This window comes from Drosophila ananassae, unplaced genomic scaffold, assembly GCF_017639315.1.
Source record: "Drosophila ananassae strain 14024-0371.13 unplaced genomic scaffold, ASM1763931v2 tig00000108, whole genome shotgun sequence".
Taxonomy (NCBI): domain Eukaryota; kingdom Metazoa; phylum Arthropoda; class Insecta; order Diptera; family Drosophilidae; genus Drosophila; species Drosophila ananassae.
The window spans coordinates 65001-78619 of NW_025319116.1; positions in this window are offsets into that span (position 1 = coordinate 65001).

The following is a 13619-nucleotide window of genomic DNA, read 5'->3' on the forward strand; positions in this document are numbered from 1 at the left end:
TTATATATCTTCTCCCCCTCACTTAAAAGCATTCATTTTGGTATTTTAAATATATCCATATAATATAAATTTTAATATTAATATTATATAGGCAGGCCGACACCACCTACCATATATATCTTTTTGACTACGCTTTCGTAAAGTGTGGTATTTATATATCTTCTCCCTCTCACCTAAAAATACTCATCAGAATACTTTTATCATTTATATGACTTATATATACTAAAACATTCATTTCAATATATATTCATTTCCATATGAAAATATTTTAATATTTTCAATTTAATATTTTATATAATATATTTAATATATTATATAGGTAGGCCGACACCACCTACCATATATACCTTTTAGACACAGCTTACTTAAAAGCTCCAGAGTTTAACGATAATATTTGGAAACTTGTCATATTAATGAAATATTAATATAACACTTACGTTTCAACTATATTATCTTAATAATATAATTTATACAAATATAATATATAATTGTATATTATATAGGTAGGCCGACACCACCTACCATATATACCTTTTTTAGTCGCGATCGAGCTTCTGAAGCGAACAGACGTGCCTCCGTGTGTGCTCCGTGTGAGAACCGTATAAAACCGCAAAAACCTTACCGACAGAGACGGAATTTAGTGCCCCCCGCGTGGGAGCCTAAATACAATATAGTGCAAACAAAATAGTGACAGTGACACTCGTAGTTTTGTGAAAAATCGCAATTTTCTGTGCGCAAAAATAACCACGTGCGTGGAAAATTACCAAGCTTATTGAAGCTTTCAAGCTTAAAGCTTAAAGTTTAAAGCTTTCAAGCTTTTAAGCTTTAAGCTTTAGTAAAGACACGAACCGCTGCAAGCTTAGCGGAGTTCCGAACCTCCCAAAGCTTAGAACTTTAAAGAACTTTATAAGCTCTCCAAACTTTGGAAAGCTTGGCGCGAATTTGGGCCCTTTTAAAACCCAAATTCGCGGCAACTCATCATAATCATGAACTGGCAAGCGGCCCCCCGTTCTCCAAAAGCGAAGCCGCCTAGGAAAAAGGCAAACTCCACAGAGCCAATTAGCAATGTGTCCAGCGACTCCGAGCCAGGAGAAATAAAGCGTAAACCAGCCAAGAAAGTGGACGATGATAAACCCAGCACCAGCGAGGCAGCCAGAGCTGCACTAATGGCCAGGTTGAAGAGCAATTCATTTGCCCTTCTATCCGAAGATGATGACGACAACGACACTGACCTTGATGACGACATGGATATACTGCCAAGGAATACCAAGAAGGACGAGGCTCCCCAGAAAATCCCAAAGGAGATCAAGCCACCACCGATCTACATCCCAGATGTCACAAACATCGCGGCCCTAATTTCCTCCATCGAGGGCATTGTGGGAAAAAAGAAGGATTTTTCCTACAAAGCCGCTAGGGACAACCAGGTGAGGGTGATGATGCCAGACAAAGAGTCGTACTCTGCCCTAAAGTCCCACCTCGACAGTGCCGAGAAAAGGTACTATACCTTCCAGCACAAGGAAGACAGAGCGTATAAAGTCGTGGTAAAAGGTCTGCATCATACCACAGACCTGGTTGACATTAAGGAGGACTTCCGGCGACAAGGACATGTGGTCCGAGATGTGCGCAATGCTGTAGGGCACATATCTAAGACACCGCTATCGATCTTCTTCGTTAACCTGGAGCCATCCAGCAACAACAAGGAGGTATTTAGTGTTAAGAGAGTGTGTCACTCTGTGGTCACGGTCGAACCTCCTCGCAAATTCCACGACGTGCCGCAGTGCTACAGGTGCCAAGGTTTTGGGCACAGTCAGCGATACTGCAAGCTGCAGCATCGCTGTGTCAAATGTGGTGATCACCACAGCACGAGTGAGTGTAGGAAGACAAGGGAAGAGGCAGCTAAATGCGTGCACTGTCATGGGGCCCATCCGGCGTCGTACAAAGGATGCCCGGCTTATAAGAAAGCCAAGGCCAGCATGGCTCCTAAGGGATCGCCCCCAGCTCAACCACGCCGCTTAGCGTACCCACCTGCACAGAAATACCCAATCGTAGATACCAAGTCCAGAAGCTACGCTGACATAGCCAAAGGAGGAGCCTGGCCTTCACAGACACCAACGACAGCACAGGAGATGCCACAGGCAGACCAGTTGGCGGCATTTATGACGAGGGTGGAAAACCTTCTCGAGAGAGTAATGGACAAAATGTTCGAGCGTATGACGGCTATGATGAGCTCCATCCTCTCTCAGGTATGCAGCAAATAGGCCTGCACGTAGCCTTCTGGAACGCAAACGGACTTGTCCAAAACAGGCTTGAGGTGGAGCATTTTATCCACACTCAATGCATTGACATACTACTCATAACAGAAACCCACTTCACCCAAAAGTCATACCTGCAATTGCACGGCTATGACGTCATAAATGCAGACCATCCTAGCGGTAGAGGACACGGAGGAGCGGCGATCATAGTCAAGGCCAGCATTGACTACAGCGAGATAGCAACACTGAAGGAAGACTGGGTCCAGTGCGCCAGAATTGCTGTCTCCACTCCATTGGGTAAGCTCACTATTGCGGCTGCGTATATACCTCCAAAACAGAGCGTCTCGGAAGGTCAGTTCGACCTCCTGCTGAGTGATATGGGCGACAAATTCATCCTCGCAGGAGACCTCAACGCCAAGCATCCTTGGTGGGGCTCGAGAGTGAGTAACCCTAAAGGTTCTGCACTGTTCAAATGCATCCAGCGCAGAGCCTATAACTGCCATTCAACTGGAGAGCCCACGTACTGGCCCACAGACCCCCAAAAGCTGCCGGACCTTCTAGACTTTGCAATCTCCCATGGAATCCATCCGGACTCCATTACCTGCTCGGCAAATGGAGATCTCTTCTCTGATCACAGTGCGGTGGAACTCCACATTAACACCCCTGTGGAGAAGAAAGTCACCCGACTCAGGATGATAAGACCTCGCACAAACATCGAGAGCTACTCCGAGTGGATGGAGAACGCCCTAGAGAACACACAGCCAGACCTTAGAACGGGTGCTGGCATCGACCAGGCTGTTGTGAATCTCACTCAGGAGATGCACAACGCTGCCTTTATCGCAACTCCGAGGGCTCCATGCAACAACAGGAAGCTGCAGAGGCACCTACACCTGTGGTCTCCTGAAGTGGCTGCACTACTCATTGAGAAGAGACGACGGAGAAGGATTTGGTTCAGAACCAGGTACCCGAGCGATAAAACAGCCTTCAATCGCGCAACCAAAAAACTAAAGAGGCTGCTGCAGAGGTTGCGGACTTGCGCATTTGAAGAATACCTGCGACAGGTCGAACCTGGGGACCCTCAACACAATTTGTGGCAACTGACTCGGCATATAAAGCGTCCCAAGCAAAGAGTGGCCCAGATTAGAAAATCCGACGGTGGATGGTGTCGTTCAGATCAGGAAAGGGCCGATGCATTTGCTGAACACCTAGAGGCAGCCTTCAAACCCTTCAGCATGTGCACGGAAGAGGACAGAGCAGAAACGGACTTCGTACTGGCCCTACCACACACCGACCTTAGGCAGCTGGAGCCTGTCTCGGAGGAAGAGATCAAGGAGGAAGTGATAGGTCTCAACACCAAAAAATCTCCGGGTGCAGACGGGATAGAGGCACTCGCTGTCAAGCTTCTCCCACCTTCAGGCATAAGGAGACTCACTAGGATATACAATGCGTGCCTTGAGAATGGACACTTCCCCACTTGCTGGAAACAGGCGGAGGTCATCCTGATCCCCAAACCTGGAAAGCCTGAAACTAATCCCGCCTCATACAGGCCGATTAGTTTACTGTCTGTAATCTCCAAAATACTCGAGAGAGTATTTTTGCGTAGATTGCAGACAGTACTGGACGAGGCTGGTTTGATCCCAGATCACCAGTTTGGTTTCAGGCGCTCCCACTCCACCCCCGAGCAATGCCATAGGATCGTGGCAAAAATCCTGGACAGCTTGGAAGAAAAACATTACTGTTGTGCTGTCTTCCTCGATGTCAAGCAGGCGTTTGATAGAGTCTGGCACCCTGGACTGAGAGAGAAACTCAAAAGGAACCTGCCACAAAAGTACTATGAGTTCCTCAACTCGTACCTGACAGATAGGAAGTTCAGGGTCAGAAGCGGAGATGCAAGATCTGAGTACAGGCCCATAGAAGCTGGAGTTCCGCAAGGCAGTGTACTTGGCCCCATACTGTACACCCTCTACACAGCCGACATGCCTGTCACTGAAGAGGAGGGCCTTCTAGCCGCGACATATGCAGACGACACGGCTTTTCTGGCCTCTGCAACCTCGCCGGAGGAGGCTTCTGCATGTCTCCAACGACAGCTGGACATACTCGACCCGTGGCTTCGAAGGTGGAATATTGTCGTTAACCACGAGAAATCAGCCCAAACGACGTTCACACTTAGAAGAGGCGACTGTCCTGGAGTCAGTCTTGGAGGCACTCCAATTCCAGCAAGCCCTACACCTAAATATCTGGGTATGACCCTGGACAGAAGGCTCACTTGGAGAACCCACTTGATGCGCAAACGAAAGCAACTCCAGGACAAGCTACGTCAGCTTTATTGGCTGATTGGAAGGAGGTCCAGGCTGAAGCTAGGGGTTAAGCTCCTCATATACAAGACCATAGTCAAGCCAGTCTGGACCTATGGCATTCAGTTGTGGGGGACGGCGTGTCCAAGCAACCGAAGGGTCATCCAGCTCGCCCAAAACAGGGCCCTAAGAACTCTAACTGGAGCTCATCCGTTCCACGACAACGCGACAATCCACGCCCAACTGGGAGTCCCATCTGTGAGCGCAGAAGTTCAGCGATTCGCCAAAAGGTACGTGGAAAGGCTTGACCGACATCCTAACCCAGAGGCCATCAATCTCCTGGACAACAGCTACACCACAAGGAGGCTGAAACGGACCCACCCACTGGACCTTTGCCACTCAGGCGAACAGGACTAAGCGGCAGCTGATGAGCTATTAAAGCCCACTAAAGGACCCGACATCCGAATCCTCTATCACATCTAGATAAGGCTCAGATAATTAAGTTAAATTTCCTAGGATTATTACTGCTTACACTTTAGAATTAATTTCGTAGGCTTGCTATTACATGTAAAATTCTATTTCCAACGTCAAGGTTAAGACAAGAAAATTTAATTTCATGGCAAACAAATAACTTGAATTCTCAACTTTTTATCGCTAAGGTTAACTGTTAAAATTAGCTTCCCAGGATAAGCAAACATTGTACTACTCAATATTCCACTAAGTTAAGGTACCATTATAAAATTTAATTATTGTCCATAACTGCGGACAGATCTTAAATATAACTAATGATTGATAATAAAAAAAAAAAAAAAAAAAAAAATATATACCTTTTTGACACAGCTTACGTAAAACCGGTCATTTATCTATACATTTTCTCCCTCCGTCAAATTTCTCATATACTTCATATATTTTCATATATGTCGTATATATATGAATATTTTCATATCCATATAAAAATATTTTTATATTTAATATTTGATGAATATTATTTCTATATTCATATAATTTCTTTATTTTCATATAAATAGCGGACTTATATCAATATTAGCTCATATCGATATAATAATGTTTAATATATTTAATATAATATATTTCATATATTATATAGGTAGGCTGACACCACCTACCATATATACCTTTTTGACTACGCTTTCGTAAATTGTGGTATTTTTTTGTACTACGGATAGATATCCATATTTTAATATTTTCATATCCATATAAAAATATTTTAATATTTAGTATTTGATGAATATTATTTCTATATTCATATAATTTCTTTATTTTCATATAAATAGCGGACTTATATCAATATTAGCTCATATCGATATAATAATGTTTAATATATTTAATATAATATATTTCATATATTATATAGGTAGGCTGACACCACCTACCATATATACCTTTTTGACTACGCTTTCGTAAATTGTGGTATTTTTTGTACTACGGATAGATATCCATATTTTAATATTTTCATATCCATATAAAAATATTTTAATATTTAGTATTTGATGAATATTATTTCTATATTCATATAATTTCTTTATTTTCATATAAATAGCGGACTTATATCAATATTAGCTCATATCGATATAATAATGTTTAATATATTTAATATAATATATTTCATATATTATATAGGTAGGCTGACACCACCTACCATATATACCTTTTTTGTCGCGATCGAGCTTCTGAAGCGAACAGACGTGCCTCCGTGTGTGCTCCGTGTGAGAACCGTATAAAACCGCAAAAACCTTACCGACAGAGACGGAATTTAGTGTCCCCCGCGTGGGAGCCTAAATGCAATAAAGTGCAAACAAAATAGTGACAGTGACACTCATAGTTTTGTGAAAAATCGCAATTTTCTGTGCGCAAAAATAACCACGTGCGTGGAAAATTACCAAGCTTATTGAAGCTTTCAAGCTTAAAGCTTAAAGTTTAAAGCTTTCAAGCTTTAAGCTTTAGTAAAGACACGAACCGCTGTAAGCTTAGCGGAGTTCCGAACCTCCCAAAGCTTAGAACTTTAAAGAACTTTATAAGCTCTCCAAACTTTGGAAAGCTTGGCGCGAATTTGGGCCCTTTTAAAACCCAAATTCGCGGCAAACCACCATGGAATGGCAAGCGCCGCCCCACTCGCCCAAGGCTAAGCCACCCAGGAAAAAGCCTAACTCCAGCGAAGTCTTCGGAAGCGATTCCAGCGAATCCGAACCCGGAGAAGTAAAGCGCAAGTCGGCCAAGAAACCCAGCGAAGAAAAACCCAGCACCAGCGCGGCAGCTAGAGCCGCGCTTTTGACCAAGCTTAGACTCCAAGGTAATTCCTTTGCCCTTCTCTCGGACGACGATGAGCTTTCGGACTCCGAAGCTGAAAGCGAAAATCCTTCTACGGCTTTAAAGACCGATGCTCCCAAGAAGACCCCCAAGGAAATAAAGCCGCCCCCGATTTTTATACCAGACGTGACCAACATTAAAGCCCTTTCTAAAGACATCTCCAGCGCCCTTGGCGACAAAGTTGACGTCACTTTCAAGACCAGCTTGAACAACACCACAAGGGTTATGACTCCGAATAAGGAGTCATATACCAAATTGAAGCAATTTCTAAACGAAAGCAACAAGCGTTATCATACCTTTCAGCCCAGAGACGAACGCGCCTACCGAGTTGTTGTAAAAGGCCTTCACTTTTCCACTGACCCGGATGACATTAAGGAGTGCTTCAGCTTCCATGGGCACAACGTCAGGGACTTATACAATCCCACTCAAAGAGGAACGAAGAAACCGCTGAACCTCTTCTTCGTCAACCTCGAGCCCGCTAAAAATAACAAAGAAGCATTCCAGATTAAACGGCTATGCAGCACTGTTGTCACGGTTGAGCCGCCAATAAAATTTAATGACGTTCCTCAATGCTATCGTTGCCAGGCGTTCGGCCACACCCAGCGTTACTGCCAAATGGAGCACCGATGCGTCAAGTGCGGAGATCGCCACCCCACCGCTGAATGCACCAAGGCCTCCAGCGAACCAGCCCTTTGCCTCCACTGCAATGGGCCGCATACAGCCTCTTACAAAGGCTGTCCTTTCTACAAAAAGGCCAAAGGCGCGTTCGCCCCAAAGCCGGCAGTACCACGAGGCCAGCAGCCTCATTTCAGCAAAGTCAATCCCAACTTGAGCTACGCCAGCGCTGCCAAAAGTGGAGTACCACAGTTTGACGATCCCGATCCTAGTCCAACAGGCAATCCGATGGATGCCTTAATGGCCAGGATGGAGTCAATGTTTGAGCGAATGATGGAGAAGGTCATGAGCCAAATGACCAAAATGATGGCCACCATCTGCAGCTCCCTATGCAAGCGGGACTAGATATTACAGTTTGGAACGCTAACGGTCTGGTTAGTTCCAGGCCAGAAGTCGAACTTTACTGTAAGACAAATCAAGCCGACGTTCTCCTAATTTCGGAAACGCACTTCACCACCCGATCATATCTAAAAATCCGAGGATATGACATCATTGCCGCCAACCACCCCAACGGTAGAGGTCGTGGAGGCGCGGCTATTCTTATCCGAAGCAGCATCAAATATGAGGCCCTTCCTGCCATCAGAGAAGAGTGGGTTCAATGCGCCCAAATCCAAGTCACCACCACCAACGGAGATATCACTATTGCTGCTGCCTACTGTCCACCCAAACACAGCGTTAGCGACGAGGACTTTGGCCTGCTCCTCGATTGTCTTGGTCCCAAATTCATCATTGGCGGGGACTTCAATGCCAAACACCCCTGGTGGGGCTCTAGGATCAGGAACCCGAAAGGCACTGCACTGTACAGGCAAGTACAATCCAGAAATCTTAGCTGTCACGGGACAGGGGCACCGACGTACTGGCCTACGGATCCTCATAAGATCCCAGATGTGCTGGATTTCGTCATCTCAGGAGGACTGGATTCTGCTGGAATCCAAACCAGAGAAGTGGTCGATCTCATTTCGGACCACAGCGCCTTCGCCGTATCCCTCTACAGCCCCGCTCTGCTCAGGTCAGCCCGTAAAAGGCTAATCTTTAAATCTACGGATATTGGCAAGTACCAATCTCACCTAATCACCTTTACCGACCCCAGCCTGCCTCTTGACTCTCCTCATGACATCGAAACTGCCGTGGAAACAATGACGTCTCAAATCCAACAAGCAGCCTCAGTAGCTGCACCAAGACCCTCCAACCGCCCAAGAGCCACCGACAGAGATATTCACTTCTGGAGCCCGGAAGTCGAAGAGCTCAAGCTCGTAAAGCGGCGACTCCGGAGAGTATGGATGCTCTCAAGGAACCCCTTAGACAAAACTGCCCTTAACAGAGCGTGCAAACTTCTGTCGGAGACTCTGGCGAGGCTAAGGAAGGAGGCTTTTGACGGGTTTGTTGAGCAACTTGAGCCAGGCGACCCCCAGCACAACCTATGGCGGGACACGAAAAGCATCAGACGGCCCCTGAAAAGGATCCCTCCCGTGAAAAGAGCTGACGGCATCTGGTGCAGATCCGAGACTGACAGGGCCAACGCCTTCGCCGAACACCTAGAAGAGGTCTTTACGCCCCACAGTCGTTGCTCAACGGAGGACGCAGCTGAAACTGCCCGGCTACTAGCCGAGCCTCTCCGGGATGCCGACCCGATTCGTCCAGTCACAACTGAGGAAACAGCAGAGCTCATCTCCATCATGAGCAACACCAAGGCCCCGGGCGATGATGGTATCAATGCGATTGCATTAAAGCTACTGCCACCTCCTAGCATCCTACTCATCACCAGGATTTACAACAGATGCATGGAGATAGGGTACTTTCCGTCTTCATGGAAACGTGCCCAAGTAGCCATGATACCTAAGCCTGGTAAACCTGAAGCCAATCTCGCCTCATACCGTCCAATAAGCCTACTTCCAATGCTCTCCAAAATACTCGAAAGAGTATTTTTGAGCAGAGCATTGCCTGTACTGGACGAGGCTGGACTGATCCCTGATCACCAGTTTGGCTTCAGGAGGCGACATGGAACTCCTGAGCAGTGCCATAGGGTCGTGCAGTACATTCTGGACGCTTTTGAAACCAGAAAGTACTGCATGGCCGTCATGCTGGACGTTAAGCAAGCATTCGACCGGGTCTGGCATCCCGGACTCCTCTACAAGCTCAAGACAGCATTGCCTCGACCATACTTCTTATTTCTGAAGGCTTTTCTGGAAGACCGTAGGTTTGCGGTAAGATGCGGCGAGGCCATCTCTGAGCTCAGAGTGGTTCACGCTGGAGTCCCTCAAGGCAGCGTTCTTGGCCCACTGCTCTACAACCTCTACACGGCTGACCTCCCCGTTCTACAGAACAGGGACCTGATGGCTGCAACCTACGCTGACGACACCGCATTTCTGACCGTTTCGGACAGCGCCATAGAGGCTGCCGCCGTCATGCAACAACAGCTAGACCTGCTCAACGGATGGCAAAAGCGGTGGAACATTGAAGTCAGCAATGAGAAGTCCACCTCCACCACATTCTCTCTCCGCCCAGGCAACTGCCCCACAGTCCACCTAAACGGTTCCCCAATCCCACAAGTGGACACTCCCAACTACCTGGGGTTCACTCTCGATCGGAGACTCACGTGGAGGCCGCATATTGAGAAAAAACGTAAACAGGCCTACGAGAGACTTCGCTCCTTTTACTGGATTATGGGCAGAAGATCGAAGCTCCGAACGTCTTCGAAGCTTCTTGTCTATAAAGCCATTATACGTCCAATCTGGACATATGGCATCCAGCTCTGGGGCACTGCTAAGTCATCGAATGTGCGAATGATCCAAACACTGGAAAACAGAGCGTTGAGAATTGCCACTGGGGCCCACCCCTTCCACGACAACATCACCATCCACGAGGTCTTGAAGTTCCCATGGGTGAGGGACGAGATTAAGAAAAGCTGCGTGCGCTACAGACAGCGGCTCCATGATCACCCAAACCGGACTGCCGTCGCCTTGCTGAACAACAGAGAGCAGCCCAGAAGATTGAAAAGGACGCACCCATTGGACCTCGCATCAACATCTTAATAGAGATAAATTTTCAATAAATATAAATTAAATATACTAATCTAGAATGTAACCCTAAATTTAGTAAATATAAATTAAACATAATAAACTAGAATGTATCCCTAAATTTAGTAAACACCGTTAACATACTCTAATGTACTATAATACTACTTATACATGTATTTGTAATTATTAGTGAAGTTGATGTAACAAAATTTAATGGTTGTCCGCAAAGGACAGTTTTAAATAAAAAATGTACCCTGATAATAAAAAAAAAAAAATATATACCTTTTTGACTACGCTTTCGTAAATTGTGGTATTTTTTGTACTACGGATAGATATCCATATTTTAATATTTTCATATCCATATAAAAATATTTTAATATTTAGTATTTGATGAATATTATTTCTATATTCATATAATTTCTTTATTTTCATATAAATAGCGGACTTATATCAATATTAGCTCATATCGATATAATAATGTTTAATATATTTAATATAATATATTTCATATATTATATAGGTAGGCTGACACCACCTACCATATATACCTTTTTGACTACGCTTTCGTAAAATGTGGTATTTTTTATACTACGTATTTTCATATCCATATAAAAATATTTTAATATTTTCATATCCATATAAAAATATTTTAATATTTTCATATCCATATAAAAATATTTTAATATTCGTTATTTGGAAAAGTTTTATTTTGATTTTTATTTTTAAAAAAAGTTTAAATAGGGACAGTAGGAATCTCATGAATTGAATCATGCGCGTCACTAATATGATGACGAGTCAAAGGGCTATCAGGCAAAAGTTATTACAACTCCCGCCGTCCGTATATTACGGACTTATACTTTGATGAAAAAAATTTTTTTTTTTCATTTTATATATATGTTGATTTAATATTATATTAATATTATCAATACAGCAGAGACATTATTATTATCGTGTTAACATTTTGTATATTCAAATCCATTCATAAATTTTTGTACTTGGAAAAATTTTTAATATTTTTAAAAAAGTTTAGATAGGGACATTAGGAATCTCATGAATTGAATCATGCGCGTCACTAATATGATGACGAGTCAAAGGGCTACCTGGCAAAAGTTATTACAACTCCCGCCGTCCGTATATTACGGACTTATACTTTGATGAAAAAAAATTTTTTTTTTCATTTTATATATATGTTGATTTAATATTATATTAATATTATCAATACAGCAGAGACATTAATATTATCGTGTTAACATTTTGTATATTCAAATCCATTCATAAATTTTTGTACTTGGAAAAATTTTTAATATTTTTAAAAAAGTTTAGATAGGGACAGTAGGAATCTCATGAATTGAATCATGCGCGTCACTAATATGATGACGAGTCAAAGGGCTACCAGGCAAAAGTTATTACAACTCCCGCCGTCCGTATATTACGGACTTATACTTTGATGAAAAAAATTTTTTTTTTCATTTTATATATATGATATTTTTATATCATATTCATCTTGTCAACATTTTATATTTGCGCGTCACTAATAAGATGACGATGCATTTGGCTACCTGTAGCGCTCGAACGCTGTGCAATACACACTGCGTTATATATATATATATAAATAAATATATTTAAAAAAAAATATATATAATTAATATATATATACAACACTTTGTGTATATATTTTCGAATCATCAAGCAAAGGATAAGCTTCAGTGGATCGCAGTATGGCAGCTGCTCAACCACTTACAACACCTTGCCCGTTACAAAAGTCGTTTACAATTGATTCTAGGCTTTGTCATTGTATTAAATAATGTTTTCATATGTAACTAGCATGGCACCAGGTGATCAAAGATCCTCCCAATTTACTATGTTACAAATTACATTGGCATCACATCCATTGTCGTTTAAAATATAAATAATAAACTTTAAATGGTTTAGAAGCCATACAATGCAAATTGCCCCTTATTTATCATTGCAGTCCAGCACGGATACGACCTTAGAGGCGTTCAGGCATAATCCAACGGACGTAGCGTCATACCACTGTTCGCTCGAACAAGTATTGTGCCATTGGTCCGTACCTGCGGTTCCTCTCGTACTACGCAGGAATGCTGTCGCAACAACGTTTTGTCATTAGTAGGGTAAAACTAACCTGTCTCACGACGGTCTAAACCCAGCTCACGTTCCCTTGCATGGGTGAACAATCCAACGCTTGGTGAATTTTGCTTCACAATGATAGGAAGAGCCGACATCGAAGGATCAAAAAGCGACGTCGCTATGAACGCTTGGCCGCCACAAGCCAGTTATCCCTATGGTAACTTTTCTGACACCTCTTGTTGAAAACTCTTTAAACCAAAAGGATCGATAGGCCGAGCTTTTGCTGTCCCTGTGTGTACTGAACACCGAGATCAAGTCAGCATTTGCCCTTTTGCTCTATGTGTGGTTTCTGTCCGCACTGAGCTGGCCTTGGGACACCTCCGTTATTATTTGAGAGATGTACCGCCCCAGTCAAACTCCCTACCTGGCAATGTCCTTGAATTGGATCATACCTGAGTAATTGGAGTTATACCAAATTTTCAAATCAATAATACAGTAAATGCATCTCTCATTAAAGAATTTGTTTGCGATTATATAACAAACTCGTGATACTTTGATCAAGAAGCTTGCATCAAAACCCAATACCATAAGATATAATAAATATATCCGTATAATGGCTAGGAAATGATACACGTTCCATTTAATCAAGTAAGTAAGGAAACAATAAGAGTAGTGGTATTTCATTGGCGATACCAAACCGAAGTCTAATATCTCCCACTTATTCTACACCTCTTATGTCTCCTTACACTGCCAGATTAGAGTCAAGCTCAAAAGGGTCTTCTTTCCCCGCTAATTATTCCAAGCCCGTTCCCTTGGCTGTGGTTTCGCTAGATAGTAGATAGGGACAGGTGTATGTCTCGGATCTCTCCGATCTTGTTTAACGTGGCGTGTTCCACACTGAAGGGATTACAACCACGGCACTCGAATATACCTACGAGTAGGCATATAGTGCATGGGCACGGATG